The sequence below is a fragment of the Anthonomus grandis genome, chromosome 2 (genome assembly GCF_022605725.1).
Source record: "Anthonomus grandis grandis chromosome 2, icAntGran1.3, whole genome shotgun sequence".
NCBI lineage: Eukaryota > Metazoa > Arthropoda > Insecta > Coleoptera > Curculionidae > Anthonomus > Anthonomus grandis.
Genome location: NC_065547.1, coordinates 15,498,601 through 15,519,842, shown reverse-complemented (window position 1 = coordinate 15,519,842; position 21,242 = coordinate 15,498,601). Strand labels below are relative to the sequence as shown.

General features: G+C 32.7%; 1 protein-coding gene and 1 long non-coding RNA gene across 3 annotated transcripts in view; both read right to left on the bottom strand.

The window, feature by feature from the left end:
• LOC126747943 (G-protein coupled receptor dmsr-1-like) overlaps positions 1 to 21,242 on the bottom strand; it is a 518,114-nt gene that overhangs the window by 6,963 nt on the left and 489,909 nt on the right. The window lies entirely within an intron of this gene.
• LOC126748038 (uncharacterized) lies at positions 3,547 to 4,923 on the bottom strand. Its single transcript, XR_007664590.1, has 2 exons — positions 4,891 to 4,923; positions 3,547 to 4,009 (listed from the first exon to the last, which is right to left on the bottom strand). It is a non-coding gene; the product is annotated as an uncharacterized LOC126748038 (long non-coding RNA).

Here is a 21,242-nt window from a genome sequence, read left to right as displayed (position 1 = left end):
GGGAAAAATGAGATTGTCGCCTATGCTTCGCGCTTACTCTCTGATACTGAGCGAAGATATGCGCAAATTGAGCGAGAAGCACTCGCACTCGCCTGGGCGGCTAATAAGTTTTCGGATTATGTCACAGCAATACCTATTTTGTTTCAAACCGATCATCGACCAATTATTCAGGTTCTTCAAACTAAACCAATTGACGAATTAACACCTCGCTTACAACGTTTTAAAATTCGTTTGATGAGATACAATTATAAAATTTATTATTCGCCGGGTAAAGATTTAGTCGTTGCTGATGCCTTATCGTCTAATTTTTCAGAAAATCAAGAAAAACCCATCAAAGATGAACTGGCAAGTAAAGTTGAAGCGCATGTTAGACTCATAGTCGGTTCAGTAGAAGTAAAACCCTATTTCCTAGACGAAATACGGACAGAGCAAGCAAAAGATGAGACGTTATTGAAAATCAAAGAGTTTTCAGAGATAGGGTGGCCTCAAAAAAATTCTTTGAACGATAATCTTTTGCAATATTATCCTTATAGGGATGAAATTTCATTTTCAGAAGGCTTTTCATTACGAAATCTGAGAATTATTATTCCTCCGTCTTTACAATTAAAATGCTTAAATTTTATTCATCAAGGTCACATGGGGGTAGTTAAATGTCGACAGAGAGCTAAATCTTCAGTTTGGTGGATTGGACTTTCTACTCAAAATGGAAATTTGGTTAGGAATTGCCCTCAGTGTGTTGAAAATAGAATAAATATTAAAGAACCGTTTTTAAAAGATTCATTTCCAAATCGTCCTTGGCAGAAAATTGCGTTGGATTTATTTAAATGCGATTCATGGTACTTAATAGTTACCGACTATTCTTCGAGATTCCTTGAAATCTTTAGATTGACAAAAATGACTGAATCCGTTATCATTAAAAAGTTGAAAGAATTATTTTCTAGATACGGTATCAGTGAGACCATACGGTCTGATAACGGTCCTCAATTCCAACAGAATTTAAAAAATTTGCTCGTGAATATGATTTTTGTCATATAACTAGTAGCCCTTACTTTGCACAATCAAATGGCTGTATCAAAGCTGCTGTTAAGATAGCAAAAAATTTAATTAAAAAAAATAAAGACATTAATTTGGCTCTGTTATCTTATCGCACTACCCCTCTTCAATGTGGATTTTCTCCAAGTGAGTAGAAATATGGTAGAAAATTGCGAACTCCACTACCGGTGTTGCCAAGCCTGTTGAATGAAAGGGTAAATACTGACCAAAATTCTATTTGTAAAAAGGAGGATATTGCGAAGAACAAGACAGCTCAACAGTTTAATAAAAGACACCGGAGTCGAAACTTAAGTGCTTTTGCAGTTGGAGAATATGTCTGGGTAATAGATTTACGTACGTATGGGAAAGTTATTAAGTTATTGGGCGAACCTCGTTCATATTTAATACAGGCTAATAATTCAGGTGTGTATCGTCGAAATAGGTTTCATTTAATTTCTGCACCTTACTATACTAAACCCACATTTACTGCGACATGGGCAACTCCTACTAACCATAATATTAAGGATCAATGTCAAATTCGTAATAGATCTGTGCCTTCAGATAACAGTGAACTACAAACAAGTGAAGTGAAGAATTCAGATTCTGAATTGAATCTAAATTTTAACAGTGGTGATAAAAGTTTTTGTAGTGAAACCTTGAATGAGACGCAGGTTCCAAATTCCTCTCTTAATAGACCTTCTTACATTCCCCCTAGTGTTTCCCCACCCCGAGCTAAAAGACTTGAAAAAACTGGCGTACCTTAATGATTACTTTCTTGATTAATAATTTTAAAGCTTGAAAGGGGATATGTTCTGTTAGTTAGTTTAATACTTTTATTATCTAGTTGGAATTTGGTTTTATTCATATGTTTAGTTAGTATTAGATTTAGTTATTAGACGTGGCAACGTTGGATCGGCTGTAAATGACGGGCAGTGACAGAACCAACACGGTGTGTCAACAGGCCTTGATTTCGCTCTTGAATAAATGATATAGTTTAAAAAGTAAAAACGAGTTACATCGACCAAAGTAGCTTTCAAGAACCCAATGATCAAACATAAAGTAATTGGTTTTCTTGAAGGATATACTCTTAAGTGTTGTGATATAATAATACTAACAGAATCTTGACAATTTCAGAGTGGTAATAATTTTGTATTGATGGTCACAATTTGTATTACAATAATGCAGAATTTAATAATAACAATAAATGTATAAGATTCCGTTTGTATCATAGAGTGGCGCACATGAAACTTAATTTTTCCAAAGTTACCCTTACAAGTGTTAAACTAAAGGTAAGTGATCTACTGTTAAATTATCTTGCATTTACAGGTCACAAGTATCTATAATTAATTTTCCTACAAGGGTTTCAGGTGATTCATTTTCTAAGTTACTTAATTCAGCAATAATTCACAACTTATTCAATAATGCTTAATGTAAATAATATTAATACTAACAATTCAATTAACAATAAAACAAAAGCCCATACAGTTACCAAAATCACTACGTTTTATTGAAAAACCTCATGGCAAATCCAAACTTTGATAGCATACTAAATAACCAAGATCCTGAATGAGAACTATTGAACAATATATTCATTACCATTCTGGATTAAGTTATGACTAAAAAAATACATTTAGATAAAAAAAATATTAAAAAAAATAAAACCATGGATTACCATTGGTCTAATAATCAGCATAAAAAAGAGATAAATTGAGAAAACATCTTTTAAAGCATAATGCTTCCAACAAACAAAATACCATTTACTCAATATCGCAAACATGATTTGTATAGTGCTGAAATGGTGAATGCTGGTAGTGACATTACAAGATTGTACAAAATTTTAAATGAAGCATCAGATTGCAGTACTCTAAATCATGGACCTTGACATATCCCATAAAAACTCAAAATTTAATAATAATATGGATTTTGCTAACTTTTATAATAATTTTTTCATATTCCAGATTTTCTCTTATGCGGTCCCTAGATTATCAGTATTATTGGACAATAATATTGCGTCATAATATTGAAATGCCCTACATTGCAGAATTTAATTGTGCAATATTTAGCTGAATAAGTTTACCTTTTGATCAGAAAACATGCTTACTGATGATGAAGAAAGTTGTGTTGCATTGCATCGGCATTATTCCTTCAGAAAAAGAAACAGAAAAATTGCAGGTGAAAGAAAAAAAGAGAGGTACACACATGAACATTTATTTAAAGACCTGAAAATGTCCGAGCCGACAGATTTATGTAATTTTCTGCGAATAGATGCGGTGACATTTAACCAACAGTTGGATCTGATAACTCCTGCTATTAAGAAAAAGAACACTAATTTGCGAGATGCTATTCCTGGAACTCAGCGTTTGTCAATCACCCTGCGTTATCTAATTAAATATAGACCTTAAATTTTTAAGTGCTAGATGTCCTCAATCCATTAGCATAATTGTCATGGAAACTTGCACAGATATAATAAAAAGCCTGAAGGATTACATAAAGGTAAGTAAAAATCTAGTAGGGTAAAATAACGATAACAATTTTTTATTTAAATAGTATGTTTATTAACAATTTTTTATTAAAAATATGAAAAAAAAAATGTCGTTGTATAAGCTAGTGCAGTGGTTTGTTCAATATTGTATTCGCCAGAATATGCTTGCTGAGTAGCATTAATTACTGTAGAGACTATAGGCAGTTGTAAGACGTGATGTGGTAGTTTGTACTGGCATATACTGGAGCTTCGAGATTGAGGGCTGAACGGAGAGCTGAGGTACATGTACGAGAGTAATCAAATAAGCATTACTTTGCACAGAGTCTGTAGCATGTAGAGTGCCCATTTGTCCCTCAAATAGAATGTGTTGCATTTTCTCTAAGTTCAACAGTCCATGCATAACAGATTTCTTGGTAATCATTTGGAGCTGCTGAAGCCGTTGGCATGCCAATGAAACTCTTTATTCTTTTTCTTTGTAGGTGGTCGTCCTCCATTCTGTAACAAAATGTATAATTTATATTAGAAAAATGAAAAAAATAATACTATCATTCTATAGCATAAAACTGATCTACTCTATACATTTAGATATTCATTTCGCTTTTACTTTTAACGTTATGTTCTTTTGTAGATTCCAAAAACACAAGCTGCTAAATGGGAAGTTATTACAGAAGGATTTAACAATCAGTGGAATTTTTCAAACTATTTGGGAGAAGTGGGCGGAAAACATTTATTTCCTAATTCGGGGTCATATTTTTATAATTATGAACACTTTTTTCACAGTAGTGCACTAATGGAACTGGTAAATTCGAATTATGAATTTATTATGGTTGATGCTGGCGTAAACGGAGGGATACCAGACAGACGTGTTTTGTGTTTTTACTGAATTTGGAAGAGTAAAAAATTATTAATCTAACAAATTACTACAAATTCCAGAATCACGAGAACTACTGAACAGTAAAAAAAACTATTATCTGTCTTTGTGGGGGATGATACATTTGCAATGACATAAAATTTTATGAAATCTTACAGTCAAAACAGAATAACCGCTAAGCAGCGAATTTTTAATTATCAACTTAGTCTTGCACGGCGTATCGTAGAAAACGCATTCGGAATTTTGGTTTCTAGATTCTAGATTTCAGAGGTGCATCCTTCTATCTCATAACAAAGTTTAAATTATTGCGATAGCATGTTGTTACTTGCATGATTATTTTAGAAGAAAACAGCTTACATATATTTCTCAAGATTTAGTAGCTACTGAAGATTTGGCTTCTGCTACTATTGTGGAAGGAAGTTGGAGATTGAATGCCACAGGTTTGCAAGCTTCACAAATCAGAAACGTAACTATAAGTGCAAAAGTTGTAATAAGAGATACTTACTGCAATTTTTTTAATAATAAAGGTGACTAAGTTTAATTCAAAGAATGTTTATATAGATTATTATAACGGCTATTTATAATAAATAAAAGTACTTACATTGTTTTGATTAGTGATATCAGCCGTATCAAACCTCTCAATGTTTTCTTCTGCCTCCTCATTATCCAGGTCCATTCGTTATCCAGTTACTTCGTCGAAATACTAATAATGTAGATTCCGCTATATCATCGGTCCCTGTCCAGTTTTTTTTACTATCCTTTATTCGCTTCAACTTTTCGGAAATTAGTCGTAATGAGTTAAACTTTTTTACTAATTGACCCTTATCTGCTTAAGATTATTTCCCTCTTTATTTGCGAAGTAACTGGTCATACTGCTCATTCTTCTTTTTTTGATTACTATAATCCTTCGACTTCATATTCCCCAGCTCTGGCAAATTTTTGTACACTTCTATACACTCCAAAATAAAGTTCCTATCCTCTTCTTTGCAGGTCATTTTCACAAATTTCATGACATACACTCACACAAACGCTCGACACAGAGCTAATTAAATATTATGCAATATTACCCACAGATTGTAACTTTTTTTCATATTGCGCAATTAATATCAAAGCAAGTTTGATTTGATAATAATGATAATATATTGCACAATATTTCAATATTATCCCAGACAGTTATTAATATTGCGCAACATGAAATATTGTGCAATAATATTGATAGTCTAGGAGCCCGCCTTAGACTTGGAAGGTTATTACATACAACTATTACGATTATCCAAAAGATAAAATAAAGACCAATGAAAAGTCTGGGATCTATGAGATTAATTGCAACGATTGTGATAAAAAGTACATAGGACAAACCAGAAGATCAATCAATGTCAGATTTAAAGAACATGTAGCTCATGTGAAATATGGAAGAGTTGACAAGTCAAGTGTGGCTGAACATGCTTTAAATACTGGTCACTTTGTAGGGATAGACAACTTAAAATTACCTAAACCAGTTAATAACAATAGAAAATTAGATGCATACGAAAGTTTAGCAATATTTAAAAATCAAAAAAACATTCTTAACAGGGACAAAGGTCTAATCCCTTATAGTCAATTATATAGTTTAGTTAGTGTTTAAGATTTGTTTGGCCATGCTTCATTGCTTTTTTCCGCTCTATTAGTTACATCATTAGTATACAAGGAGATTTGTAAGTAGTTTAAGTTCAGTTTTAATCTTCTACGGAAGATTCAAACATTTCGCTAACATCGTTAGCGAAACACGTGTCGAGATTAAAAATAAAGAGTTTTGGTTAGTGGTAAAACTGTCTCGTAATTTCAAGTGGGTTGAGTTTTTGACGAATAATTCCGTATTCCCTTGCAGTATCTAATGATGTCCACGAAAAGACTAGAAAGTTCGGATGTTGGCAAAACATTGGAGGTGGTAATAGGTCGTAACGGCATCTATTTCTTATTTATTTTGAGACGTCCATAGAAGTGCGGTGGTTTGCTGTAATGTGCAGTGAGTTTTGTCCGCAATAAATCCGAAATATGAGCTAAATACTTCTTGAGGGCCCCGTAGACTCTTCCCCCTACCAGCCGGTATTCACCTTTGTTCAATACCTCTTCAACTTTGTTGTTATAAATATCCATGTCCATTATATCTGTGCGCGGCCCTTGTCCGCCGGAAGGATCTGGATATCGCTGTCCCTTTTTAGGTCTCTGAGTGCGGTCTATTCTGCTCTGGAGATATCGGGGAAGGTTGATGGTATTTACTTAAGTGACGTGCAAAATCGATAGTTTTGAAGAGATAACAAAATTAAGTCCTTTATTTAGAACTTCTTTTTGGGCCTCAGAAAGGATCCTCTTTGACATACTGATTATGGTGTTTACACTGGACGGAAAGGCATTCATTTTGCGGTTGCTTGTGGTATTGAATTTTTGCAGTTTCTACCGGTTTTTAGTTCTTAAATTTTTTACCAATTTTTGACAAGTATAGTCTGTCTTGTCAAAAGTTGGCCCATAGTCTTCATCTTGAGTGAGTTTTTTGATTTCTTGAAAGCGTTGTTCACAATCGTTTGCCAGCTGTGCCTTTCTCCAACGATCGTATCTCAGTTGGGAACCTAACAGCTCCTTACTGGCGAGCTCTAGGATGCGCACTCACCTTGTTCCCGTCATCGTCGATCTTAGACCAAGAAAATATCACCAAGGACTTTCAACAAAATAGGTACCCATTAACGTTGACCAAAACAACAATCAATAAAGTAGCCGTAATGAAAAGAAGAGAACCACAAGAGCCATAAGAATCCTCAGGATTTCTAACGATCCCGTACATCAGCGGCACTTCAGAGAAAATCAGGAGAATCGCTAGGAAATTCAATCTGAACTCTGCCTTTACGTCAAATGCAATCATACGAGGTTTAGTGTCGAAGACCAAACCAGAAAACCTAGTGGACGCCAATAACTGTGTATATCAAATACAATGTGAATTCCCCGCATTCACATGGTATTTGATATACATACTATTGTATACAGATATGATCATTCTAACTTCGCCTATAGGAATTATATATCGCGGTAGGTCTGACAACGTTATGACAACATAGTCGAAGCAGCGGACCTCGCCGAAGCCCGAAACCGAAACCTTTCAGTATTCTTAAGGCGTTCAAGTGGGGATGCACTGCTCTGTGGCAAAAAAAAAATTGGTTTCGTTTGACTCTTTGCTGCCTGTCCTAACACTAAAAAATAAACTAAAAACCGACTGCAATAATGTTGTAAACATAAATTAACGAAATATTGGACAGGAAATAAAAGAAATAATGAAAAATAAAGCAAAAAATTAAGTTAATTTGATAATATTAAATAAAAATAAAAATTATCTTATGTCAGGTTCAAAAAGGCCACCCTGTTTAGCAGTGCAGTACGTCAATCGACCATAAAACGACCTTATCCGAGCATATATTTTTTCGTAATATTTACTGGGTAGATTTCAGTGAAAAATCACTTATAAAGTTTAATATGGCAGTTACGCTCCTCGGCGACCACCTTGGAAATCTGAAAATACTTTCCATGGTATTGTTTTGGCCACTTTAGTCATAAAATTTTTTACCGCAAGTCTCTACGACGAATAGTTTCCAAAATACAGCACTTTGCATTCTTATCTGGCCACCCTATACATACTATACATACATCGGCAAAATCAAACGATTCTTGGAAGTTAGGAAAAAGGAGCACCAAAAGTTGATCTGAACAGGAGAGGAATTGCAGAATACGCTTGATCCAATGGCCACAATATATATTGGGCAGAAGCAAAAATTCTATGTAAGAAACAACACTGGTAAAAAAGAAAATTTCTTGGAGCAATGTACATCGCGCAAAATCAATTTCAAAATCAAAGCATTTCACGCATGACCAAAAGTTCAACATGACCACGCACATCATTAAAAATAAAGGCATTGCAAGTTCGAAGATATACACTACTGTACCTATGTCTACCACATTCAAAACTACATACAATAATTATTATAGCTCATAATTTGTTTAGGGTAAAGTTAAGACAGATGATGCAGCTTTTTTAAATGAGTCACAAAATTTGTAGTTTTATCGTTAGGAGGCCGCAAATAAAAAAACAATTTTAAATGAATACCTATAGGTATATTTAGATATTGACTTTTCTTGTATTTACTATGTATTCGCAACCTCACCCATCCTATATGCCTGCGTTGACGGGGAGATGGTGGGTGATTATCCTTATGAGCGTTAGGAATACCTAAATTAAAACGAAAAAAAAAATCTAACTAAAAACTTTTTTCTTCAACAGTACAATAATCGACAGAAAAATCATCATTATTTTCTGATGATGATCACTGGTTTTCAACTAATTTGCGTTTAACCCTAGTAAAAGCACTCTGTTTAAGAACTAGTTTTTTTCCTTTGTGGCTGTTCGTTTTGTTTTTTTAATTTTTTTGGCTCTAAGCTCCTCTTTCTTCAGTATTTTTTCTTTTTTGAAGTTACAATCTGTGGAACTGGAGAGAGATTTTTCAAAATCTTTGAAGGAATCCAATCTGATGTAGAAGATGATATAATTATTCTAGGAGACTTCTGATGAAAAGGACCAGTCTGTGGGAAGTTATTGTTATTCAATATTTTCGAAGGGGAAGAGTCTGAACTAGCCAGTGTTAGATTGTGCCTTATGCGGGTTGATTGGGAAGGACCATCGATTTCTGGTAAAACAGAGTGTTTATTTATTAACTGTTGATCAGATAAATTATTCTCCTCAAATGAGAGGAAGCACCTCTGGGATAGAAGATGATTTTAACGGGTGAATTCCTGTAGCATGTAAGCGTGAAATTCCAATCTCAGTTGTTGCTCCACCTGTCCAAGAATCAGCAAGAAGTTTTCCAATATAATACGTATAATACGTTTGCCTGGATTTGCGCTTATAAGTTCACAGATATAATGGACGTGGATATTTATAACAACAAAGTTGAAGAGGTATTGAACCGAGCACTTTTAAAATTACTTTAAAGTGGCTTAAATATTAATTTAGTAACATGATACTAAGCAAAATAAAAATAGAGCCATTTTCTTGCATATGTAAACGTTAACGTACAAAGTAATAATATCTGAGTTTTTAGCATGCACCTACTGTAGCACGTCTCTAATGGTAATTGTCAATTTAATTAATTAATTTCTATAAAAGAGATAATTCACATTGTAAATTAAGTAACATGATATTGAGGAAAGCTGTTTTTTTCGCTTACGTAAACATATATGTAAGAAAACAGGTAAATATAAAAACAGGTCATTCGTCAAGCATAAGAATATTGAAAATAACTTATTTACTAGATATTTTTAGCATTTTGTTGGCGTAAATTTTTTTAATATTGTACTAAATTCAGCATTTATTAATTTTTTTTTATAAATGCAAATAATTCATTATTTTTATCTCTGTTTTGACTCAACCATATTATATTACGTTATCTCTATTAGGGAGCTCTCGCCACAATAAGAGTAAATTTACATTTTCCTGGCAAACAATACCGTTTTAATTTTTACTCAAGATCTATAATATCCTTTAAACATGCATTACTGTAGATTAACATTATTTTTATTTTAAGGTTATAAGTGTATATTTTCCTCTATTAAAAAATAGCTCTCTAATGCATGGAAAATGTTTTTAAATAATTTCTTTAAACGTGCTATTAAATTGTACACAATACTACTTTAACAAAAAAGTAACTATTTTTTTGTTATCTTTGTTTTGATTTAATCTTATTAGATCAGATTTTCTCTAATATTATGATTATATTGTTTAATATATTGCATAATACACATGCATTATCATTATAAATTGTAATTTCCATAGCTTTTGTTGTAATTCTTTATTTTTAGGCTTAGGCAGTTAAAATTAGCCGGTTCAGAAATCCTCAAACATAGCTTCGGATACTAATAGACCTAAACGAATTTAGGGACGATAAGAGCAAATGAAAAAGGACATGATGTGAGGAACATGGAACGTACGAACTGTTTGGAAATGTTTTGCCGTGTTGTCGCCGTGATTTCCCACTATATTGCACGGCTTCCGTCACCGTTTAAACGGCGCGATTTTGTTCAGTCGAGTATTTTGGAAGGTTTCACACTTGCCATATTTACGCCAGATTGATTTCATTTTCTTGCCCTTTTATATTAATCTTTGGATAGTTTTTTCTGAGCTGTAACTTACACGTGTAGCTAAAAAATGGAAAGTGCAGATGTAGTACAGGATGTAAACATAGATATTTTGATATCATTAGTGGAAGAATTATATGGCCACTTATGCTTAATATAAGTTTAGTTTAAGATAATAATTGTCACAGCTTATTCAGCATTTAGAAGTATATATATAGAGGATGTGAAAGAGGAGTAGTTAGTCATCTTAGCGCAGTCATAAGTAAGCTTTGCAACATTGTAACATAAATTGTATTCTTGTGTTTAATAAATTAATTTTTAAAAACACGAGTTGCGATTTATTAAATAAAATTGGCGCAGTCGGTAGGATCCTTTCGGAGGATCTCTGTGAACATCGTCGTCGAGTACAGATACGAGTAGTCGCGAGTTACGTAACGCGAATTACGTAAATACGTGAGTGAGTGATCCCTTAGCTATAAGCGTGGATACAGTGCTTAGTGTCTGGAAAGTGCGGATTACCAGTAGTTCACTCTTTTGTTTTAACAGTTTAGAAAGGATCAAGAATTTAGTTGCTGAGCAAACTGAGACGAGCTGAGTGATTCCTGGCCAACAACCCTCGAAAAGTGGTACGCCATTGCGAGTAGCCAGTAGGAAGAATTGGCATAGCTAGCTTCCAAGACAGGTGGTGCCTTCACTATAGTATACCTGTTGTTGCAGAGACATCATTTGATACAGGTCAGAAACTAGAAACTTTTTATTGTACTGTATAGAATTGTTTCTGTTAGTTGGAAAACCTGTAAATTAAGAAAATATTTTGAAAATTTTATAATTTATTTTTGAATTTTATTTTATTTTTCTTTTTGAAGTTTAGTATAAACTCTAATGAAAAAATTTAACAATAGAGTTAGTGACATAACTTATCCTAGAGTAAAGAGTTTAGAGGTTACTTCAAACAGTAATTCTTCTTTAGATTCTGGCTTAAACGAGCTTTATTCCGAAATAGCGAATAATACTTTATCATCCCTTAATTTAGATAATAATAGTTTAGGTATAAATTTAAACTTAGTAGACAATAGTAAATTAGTAAACAATAATAAAATGGCTGATGCATTAAAATCAACCGTTGCACTTCTCAAAAGCTTTGATGGTCAACCATCCAGATTAGAAACATTTTTAAACCAGATTGATACCTTTTATGCAAGATACTTTAATGCAGACCCATCACAACAAGAATATGTAATTTTAGCAATTAAATCAAAAATTATAGGAGAGGCTGAAGACTTTTTGTTAACAAGATCTGACTTAAACTCTTGGGCAGAAATAAAAATTGCATTACAACAAAAATTTAACGATCCAATTACTAGGGCTAATTTACAGCAACAATTAATTTTCTTAAGCAGAAAAAATGAATCTATTAATGATTATATTCAACGCTTAAAGTCATTAGTTAATAAGATTAATAATAAGATTTGTTCCGAAATTAATAATATCGAAGCCAAAACAATTCTCATCAATCAAAATGAACTAACAGCTACACAAAATCTTTTAGCGAACGTCCCTAATGAACTTACAACATTACTAATTGTGCAAAATCCACAAACCTTAGATCAAGCTATCGATATTATCACAAACTATGATATTTTAACAAGTCAAAACCAATTCAAAAACAACTACCTTCATAATCAAAATACTGCAAGACAAACTTCACACAAACCACCAAATCAACCACAAATAAATCAACAAAGACAAATTAACAATAATCAATTGAGACCACAAAATCAATTTAATCACCATAAACAGAATCAATTTAATCAATATAAACAAAATCAATTTAATCAACAAAGACAAAATTAATCAAATCAATTTAGACAAAATGAACCAAACACATCTAGACCATATAACCAACCCTTTAATAAACTACAAAACCAGCAGTTTACACAAAGAAACCCGCAACGAACACCTCAATATCCCCAACCAATGTCCGGAATACAATACACTAATACAAAACCCCAATATCCTCAACCTATGTCTGGAGTAAGTGTACAACCTAGAAGAGAAATGCCTCATTATACACAACCTAAACATGAGTTGACTCACTTAGAAAATTTAAATTAAGTCCCATATTTTGATAGCTATAATGAAAACGTCCCCTATTCTGATAACTATGATGAACCCTATTACGACGAACATAATTTTCCAAATTGCAATCCTGAAGACAATTCTGAAGATTCACTAGTAGAACAACTAGAAAATTTTCATTTAGAAGCCTCAGAGAAAACAAACCCTGTTTAAGTTTAAATAGTTTCCAAGTTAATCAACTACCCTTCATACACATTCCTGTTTTAAATATTCGATTACTTATAGATACAGGTTCTCACGCATCACTTCTTAGACCCTCATTGGCAGAAACTTATTTTCCTGAGTTAATTCAACCATATATTAGTACCCTACAAACTTGTACTGGTTCACAAAAAGCCACGAGTAGAGCTTTTATCCCCTTGTTCCTAAATTTTGTCATAACAAAATCAATAGAGTTTATTTTATTCTCATTTCATGAATATTTTGATGGTATCTTAGGAATTAAAGATTTATGCAAACTTGGCTTAAACATTGACTTAGAAAATCAAAATTTGGTAAATCAATATTTAACAATTCCTTTCCACTATAGAGAAAATTTTGAAGAATTCGTAATCGAAATACCCCCAGAAACTGTTCAAAAATGTATAATAAAAACCAATCTACCCAACGATACAACTTGGTTAGTCCCCTATTTTCATGATGAAAAAATAACAATTCATCCTACATTAGTAACGATCAAAAATAATTCCTATATAATAGATATTCTTAATCATTCTAAAAGATCAATTGCATTAGAAGGTCATGTATCCAATGGATTACCCTTGGAACCAATGGAACTTAATAATTACGAAATATTAAATAAAATCCCTTCTTGCGACACCCTTAAAACAAATCATTTTAGTAAAAATATTTCTTGTAACGATTTAAACTTAGAATCCTGATTAGACACGAACATTTAAATAAAGAGGAACGCAGAGAACTTTTTAAGCTAATAAGAAAGTTCGAAAAAGTCTTACACAAACCCGGAGATAAATTAACGTTTTCAAATCAAGTAAAACATAAAATAAACACTACCGATGAAATCCCAGTCTATACTAAAAGCTATAGATATCCGCATATCCTTAAACAAGAAATCGACAACCAAATTGAATAGATGCTAGATGATGAAATCATTAGACCTTCAAATTCCCCATGGAGTTCACCTGTATGGATAGTCCCGAAAAAAGCCGATGTGACAGGAAAAAAGAAATGGAGAATCGTCATTGATTATAGGAAATTGAATGAAAAAACCATAGGCGATAGATACCCAATTCCTAACATCACAGACATATTGGATAAACTAGGCCGATGTAACTACTTCACAACCATAGACCTTGCTAGCGGATTTCACCAGATAGAAATGGATCCGGAAAGCATACCAAAGACAGCATTTAATGTAGAACATGGTCATTACGAGTACGTACGCATGCCATTTGGACTCAAGAATGCACCTGCGACATTTCAGAGAGCAATGGATAATGTGTTACGAGGTTTACTAGGCAAAATATGTTTAGTCTACATGGACGACATCATTATATTTTCAACCAGCCTGCAAGAACATCTTAACAACCTTAAATTAGTCTTCGAGCGACTTGTGTCTTTTAACATGAAATACAATTAGACAAATGTGAATTTCTGAAAAAAGACGTAGAATTCCTAGGACATATCATAACAGCTGATGGAGTTAAACCAAACCCACGGAAAATTGAAGCAATTAAAAATTTTAAAATTCCAAATACCCCTAAAGAAATCAAATCCTTTTTAGGCCTCGTCAGATATTACAGAAAATTCATCAAAGACTTCGCAAAGATCACGAAACCTCTTACCAATTGTCTTAAGAAAAACGTTAAAATTATTCACGATAAAGCCTTCCGTACAGCATTTAATCTCTGTAAGAACATTTTAACTAACGACCCGATTTTACAATACCCTGATTTTCATAAACCCTTTGTACTGACAACAGACGCATCAGAATACGCGATTTAAGGAACCCGAACAAAATAAATCAGAATCACCAAAACCTTCGACAAGCCATGAAAACGACATCATTTTACTAGAAATTCCAGAAAAAGACGGATCGGAAACAGACACAGCTAGTCTATCCATAGAAAAATTACCACCAGAACCTCAAGAGATCGTAAATAACAAAAAAGATAACTCTGAAACAGAAACAGTACACACATCAAAGGAAGACCCTATATTAGGTGCCCCGTATGTCAATAAATCTTTAAACATATTCAAAAATCAGATAATATTTAAATGGACAGCAAAAGAAAAACCCTATGTGACCAAAACTACCCTATTCGAAACAAAAAAAAGACTAATCTATTTTATAAATAAAGACCCCTTAACTTTTGATATACAATCACTCTTTAAGGATTATCTACCACCAGATACATATTGCCTATATTTCCAAAATAAAGAATTAGAACCCCTAATTTTAAGAATTTTTCAAGAAACATTTAAAAATAACGCATACAAACTTGTTATTTCAAACACACTCCTTGAAGACGTTTTAAACGTAGATGAAAGAAAAGAAATTATAGAAAGATATCATACCACGAAAACATCGCACAGAGGAATGACGGAAAACATACAAAATATTAAACAACGTTATTACTGGCCGAGCCTGGAAAGAGACGTTATAGATTATGTAAATACTTGTGAAACATGTCAAGAAACAAAGTATGATAGACATCCATACAAAGTTGTATATAAACCAACCCCAACTGGATCGAGACCCCTTGAACATATATATATGGACATATATTCAATTTCAGGTCAAAAGTATTTAACCTTAATAGACAATTTCTCAAAATTTGCTACTGCCTACCCTGTACATGAAACCTCAATAGAAATCTGTCAGAATTTGATTAAATTCTTTTCTCATCATGGTACACCTTCCAAGATTACCACCGACAATGCTAAATCTTTTAAAAGTAATTTAGTACAAGACCTCTGTAAAACCTACCAAATAGAATTACATTTTATAACCCCATACAACCCAAATTCAAATTCCCCAATAGAAAGATTTCATTCAACTCTTCAAGAAAGCCTTATTGCCCTTAGAAACGATCATCGTAGTAAATCTATTCAAGAATTAATAGACATAGCTATTTTAAACTATAATAACAGTATTCATTCATCACATGAATATACCCCATTTCAAATTTTAAAAGGCAATCTAAATTACCAATTAAATTTTGAAAAAAATTTAAACCAAATGCAAACTGATTATGTTTTTGAACTAGCACAAATATTTAAAGAACTCAATGAAAACATAACATCAAAATTAAACGCAAAAAAGGCAAATATTTTAGCAAAACTAAATAAAGGACGAGAAAATGACCCCGAAATACCTGAAGCTACTACACAACTTATAAGTACACCGCGAAAACTAGCCTCAAAACTAGAACCTAAATATAAGAAAACTAAGTTTAGAAATCAGCGACATCCCAAGAATATTAAAAGACGATCATAATTTTCAGGAACAAAAACCATGAAGCTAATCATTCTTCTACTTCCGCTAATAGTCAATGCCCAGTATAAGATTGAAGAATTAACGAATCCTTTGCTACCAGTGTACCAAGGAATTAGTTATATCATAACAAATTACCATCATGTATATTATCATGTTAATTTAACCAACATAAAAGACTGTCTAAACATTACAAAAACAACCCTTTTACAAATTAATATCACCCTCGGAAAAACTAATGTTACCCCTTACTTTCCCTTATACAAGCTATTGATAACAAGAATTCACAATCTATTTGAACAAGTAAAATCAATAGAATCTTTTATTGAACATTATTCTACCCCTCAAAATAGAGTCAAAAGAGGATTATTTAATTTCATAGGTAAAACTCAAAAGTTTTTATTTGGCACTTTAGATGATAGCGACCAAGAACGTTATGATACGTATATAAAAACATTGCAAGATAACCAAAATACCTTGCATCATGACCTTTCCCTAACCCAGACAATCGTTAAAAACTTGACGAGAGACATAGACACCCAACTAAGCAATATTAAAAATAACCAAGAAGTATTATTGACCCAGGTCACTGACTTGAAACAAATGACCCAGTCTATAACCATAACTTCTTATTTTATTTTGCTACTTGACAATTTAGAAAACAACCTTCGTGTGCTACATGAAATCTATACGAACGTGCAAACCGCAATTAATTTCGCTGAGATAAATATAATGCATCACAGCATTTTTAAATATCAAGAGCTTAAAACGATTATCTTGAACATTGACCCTAAAAACCGGATACCTTTTGACAATATAATCAAATACTATGAAATTGCACATGCAGACGTAACAATTAAAGACAATTTAATTATATTTTACGTAGCCATTCCACTAATATCGGAAAAACCTTACATGCTTTATCATATATACCCAATTCCTGTAAATAATCAATTAATCAATATTAATAACCCCTATTTGTTAAAATCTAATAATAATTTCTATAATTTAAGAAAAACCTGCTTTAAAATAGAAGGCACGTTTTTATGCCCTAATAATTTGCTTAATCAAAACGAACCTTGCATTGTTCAAACTATTAACCTAACCAATCATTGCCCTATGATACCTATTAAGTACAAAGAGACGTCTGCTACACAGTTAAATGATAATTCAATCATAGTAATTCCGAGTTCTGAGAAGAACATCTATTTTGAATGTCCCAGTCAATACAGTATCGAAACTATAAGTAAACCAACCCTACTTATACCCTCAGACTGTAAAGTAAAAATAGATGATACAATTTTTGACTCATAAAGACCAGAGACAATCAATCTAAGACTAAAACTTCCTTCAATTAATATCGATGAGCGATTAGTTCAAAATATCGAACCTTTAGACTTAAAAGAAATAAATCTTGAAAATATTAAAGAAGATTTGGACAACGCTCAAAAATTGGTAGTTCATCCTTTACAGCACTTCGATAGTATAAATTCCGGATTATCGATTACTTTGTTAATTATCATTGTTATCATCCTTGCATTAGTAATAAGTATGTATTTCTATAAAAAATATAAAACAGAAACTGTAAAAGTGGACATAGAGTTGAAACCCCTCGAAAATCCCCAATTTTCTCAGACCTAAGGAAGGGAGGAATTATATGGCCACTTATGCTTAATATAAGTTTAGTTTAAGATAATAATTGTCACAGCTTATTCAGCATTTAGAAGTATATATATAGAGGATGTGAAAGAGGAGTAGTTAGTCATCTTAGCGCAGTCATAAGTAAGCTTTGCAACATTGTAACATAAATTGTATTCTTGTGTTTAATAAATTAATTTTTAAAAACACGAGTTGCGATTTATTAAATAAAATTGAAGCAAGACCCGTAATCTGGGACAAAATAAGAGATGTGTATAAAGACAGAAATGAAACAAGAAATGCCTGGAAAGAAACATTTTGGAATAAAGACCGGATTTTAAGGAGCTAGAGGCCACAGAAAAAAACAGCTTTTGTAAGTACATTATTTATTAAGAAAATTAGGTATTTACATTGTTTTATTTATTTATTTAATGCCAGAATATATATACAGGGTGGCACTTAGTGTATAATCGGACGATATGTCCTTACAGGGTGATTGTGATCAAAAATTAAAATTTGTTTGATGAAAAAATAAAGTTTTTTTAATGCTTTGGAATGCATAACGCTTATAACACATTTTTCTCTATACAGGATGCCCCATAATTATTATGGTATAACACGCAACTTTGTTGTTTTAATCGAAACACCCTATTTTTTTATTGTTCGGAAACGCCCCAAAATTTCAACAAATTTTATCTATCAAATTGTTTCCAGCGTTAAACTATTTCTGAAATATTGACAATTATTAAAATCTACTTTTTTCAATTTTGATCTGCTATAAAATTTAAAATATTTAAGATAGAGAAAAGCGGTTTTTGCTTTCCTATCTTAAGAGCTCCCTTTCCTAACTTCAGAGCACCCTGTATATATTTAGCGTTTAGCACATTTAGCAATTTACACAGCATTTTAACAAAAAAAAGAAAGTAATAAATATCGGTACCTGCGTGCTAAAAAAATAAACAAAATACTACTAAATTTTAGTTAGTTGCCATTTTACAGAACCTGTGTCAGTTAAAAAGTAATCAGCTAATATATTTCGTACACTGTTGGTTGATATTCCCAATCGTACTGTTCCTCCTTAAGAGAGATAACGTAGTCCTGTTATTTTTAATGTATGATCTGCTTCAAATCCGTCCCTGTCCATAACAAAGTTGTTTAACACTACACAAAGTTTTACTATGTCTACGATAACTTAAATGTCTACGTTTTACTAAGTCAGGATCCAAGTTTATGGGACGATGAAAAATTCTCCATTTATTACTTAATATACCAAAAGTGCATTCTACATATCCTCAAGCTCTCGAAAGACGGTAATTGAAAATCCTCTTTTTGACTGCTTTATGATGTTTGTGTAAAGCAAATGGTTCATCACCCACAAGAAAATAGGGAACTTTAGGATTCGTTGCTCCTTCGAGACATTCTTCTTCGGGTAATTTTTTGTTTCAAAATTACAAATGTTACAAATTCTGAAACAATCTTTTTCCAGTTCTCTTTACTAGGTTTAGGTATACATTCTTCTTGCAAAACAGACCAAATACATTTACATACTCTTTTGGCAATGTTGCTAATTGTAGATATTCCGAGTCGATAACTGTAATGTAATGTGAAAGTACATCCGCCTGCTAAATATCTAAAATAAAAGATAATAACTATAATAAAAATAATAATTAAATGAATCATTAAAATGATGCATTTATTTGCAGGGAAAAAAGTTATAAAGAAAATGAACTAATGTCCGGGACGCTTTTAAAAAATCGATAAAAAAAACAAAAGAGCGCTTCAAGATTAGGGACAGGACCAACAACAACAAAAATATACACTTATGATGACCAGTTGAAATTTCTAAATAAAATATTGACTAAGCGTGGAACCTAAAATAGTTTACAATCAAACACTAGCCTATTCATTCAGATAAATCAGATAAGGAACAAGCAGCTGAAACTACTCTACTTAAAGATAATGCATTAAGCAACAAAGTTACTAAAACAAAATCTCCCAAAAAACGCAAATTGGATCCTGTTGAAGTAGAAATGATCCAAGCCCTGAAGGAAACACCCGACCGTCATTTGTGTTTTTTTAAAGGCACAATTCCTTCATTTAACTCTTTGGACGACGAAGAAATATTAGAATTTCAAACCACAGTATTACAGACGATAACATCTATCAACGAAGGAAAATAATGCCATATAGTCAACAATTTGCTCATTAAGTTAATTCCAGTCACGTGCCAATAACTACAACCACAAATCATCTCTATTCAAACATGGGCCATTCTTATTTTAACGTGGGTCATTCCCATTCAAGCATAAGTCATTCCTATTTAAATATTCCTGTCCAATCGCTTTCCCATTAAAGCCCAGCTAAGCATCCAACCAGAAGTTCCGCATTCCCGAGAATTCCCAAAAGCCAGCAAAAATTCAGCATTATGCCAAACACTTAAGTTGAAACGTTGTAACCTGTTCCTTCAAAGTCACATGAACATTCAATCCGTCAATTTTACGAAATCATTGGCGAAGTTATATGACCGTATTCTGTGGATAATCATCATCTCAAGAGTCATTTGATTTTTCTACTTAAAATGTAATTAAAAAAAAAATTAAATGAAAATTTTTTGTTTTACTTACCTAATTGTAACTGCTAGCATTTCTATAGGTTGCATGCACTTTCGCATAAAAGTACCCTTCTTTTGAAGGGATGTCTTTAGTTGTTGATGTAGTTCTAGTTACCTAGACACTGACATCCTAAAATAGTTATAAAACTTTTTTGCGTCGTCTCTAAGCAATGAAAATAATTATTAGCAATAAAGACATTATTTCTCTGTAAATGACTCAAAGCAATTAAATTTTGGAATTTTTTTAGTGCATCTCCGTTCTCAACGCAGTGTGTATCGCGTATATTCTACTATGCGTTTCTACCGCATCCGTTGAAAACGGATCGTGTATACCCGCACTAATACAAGAAGTTCGACGGACGGAAACTGGTATGAACGATGTAAATGACCTCGACAGAGCACAAATATGGAGTCGGCTCCATAAAACATGCTATTTTTGAACTTAGGCCTATCAATGACATATGTGTAATCAGAATTGGAAGTGCCCCCAAAGACATAGCTATCGTGAACAACCCACACAGAAAGCGGCGGAGATACTTAAGGATTACTTCTATGACCATGTTGAAAGAATATTTCAGTAGCTACTATTGTACGATGCCAAAATTATGCTAGGGTATGTATAGACACAAAAATAGACAAAAAAACAATCTTCTTCTCAACAATAGGTAAAGGCAGTCTCCACACGATATCCAATGAGAGCACTTTTTTTTCATGAAAAGACATTGACAAGTACACGTGAATATTGGCTAACCAACGCACTAAAATCAAATTGACCATATTCATGTGGTCTGAGAAATAAGCTTCAGAGGCGCAGAGTGTGACAGCGACCATATCTTGGATGTAGCAAAAATAAAGAATA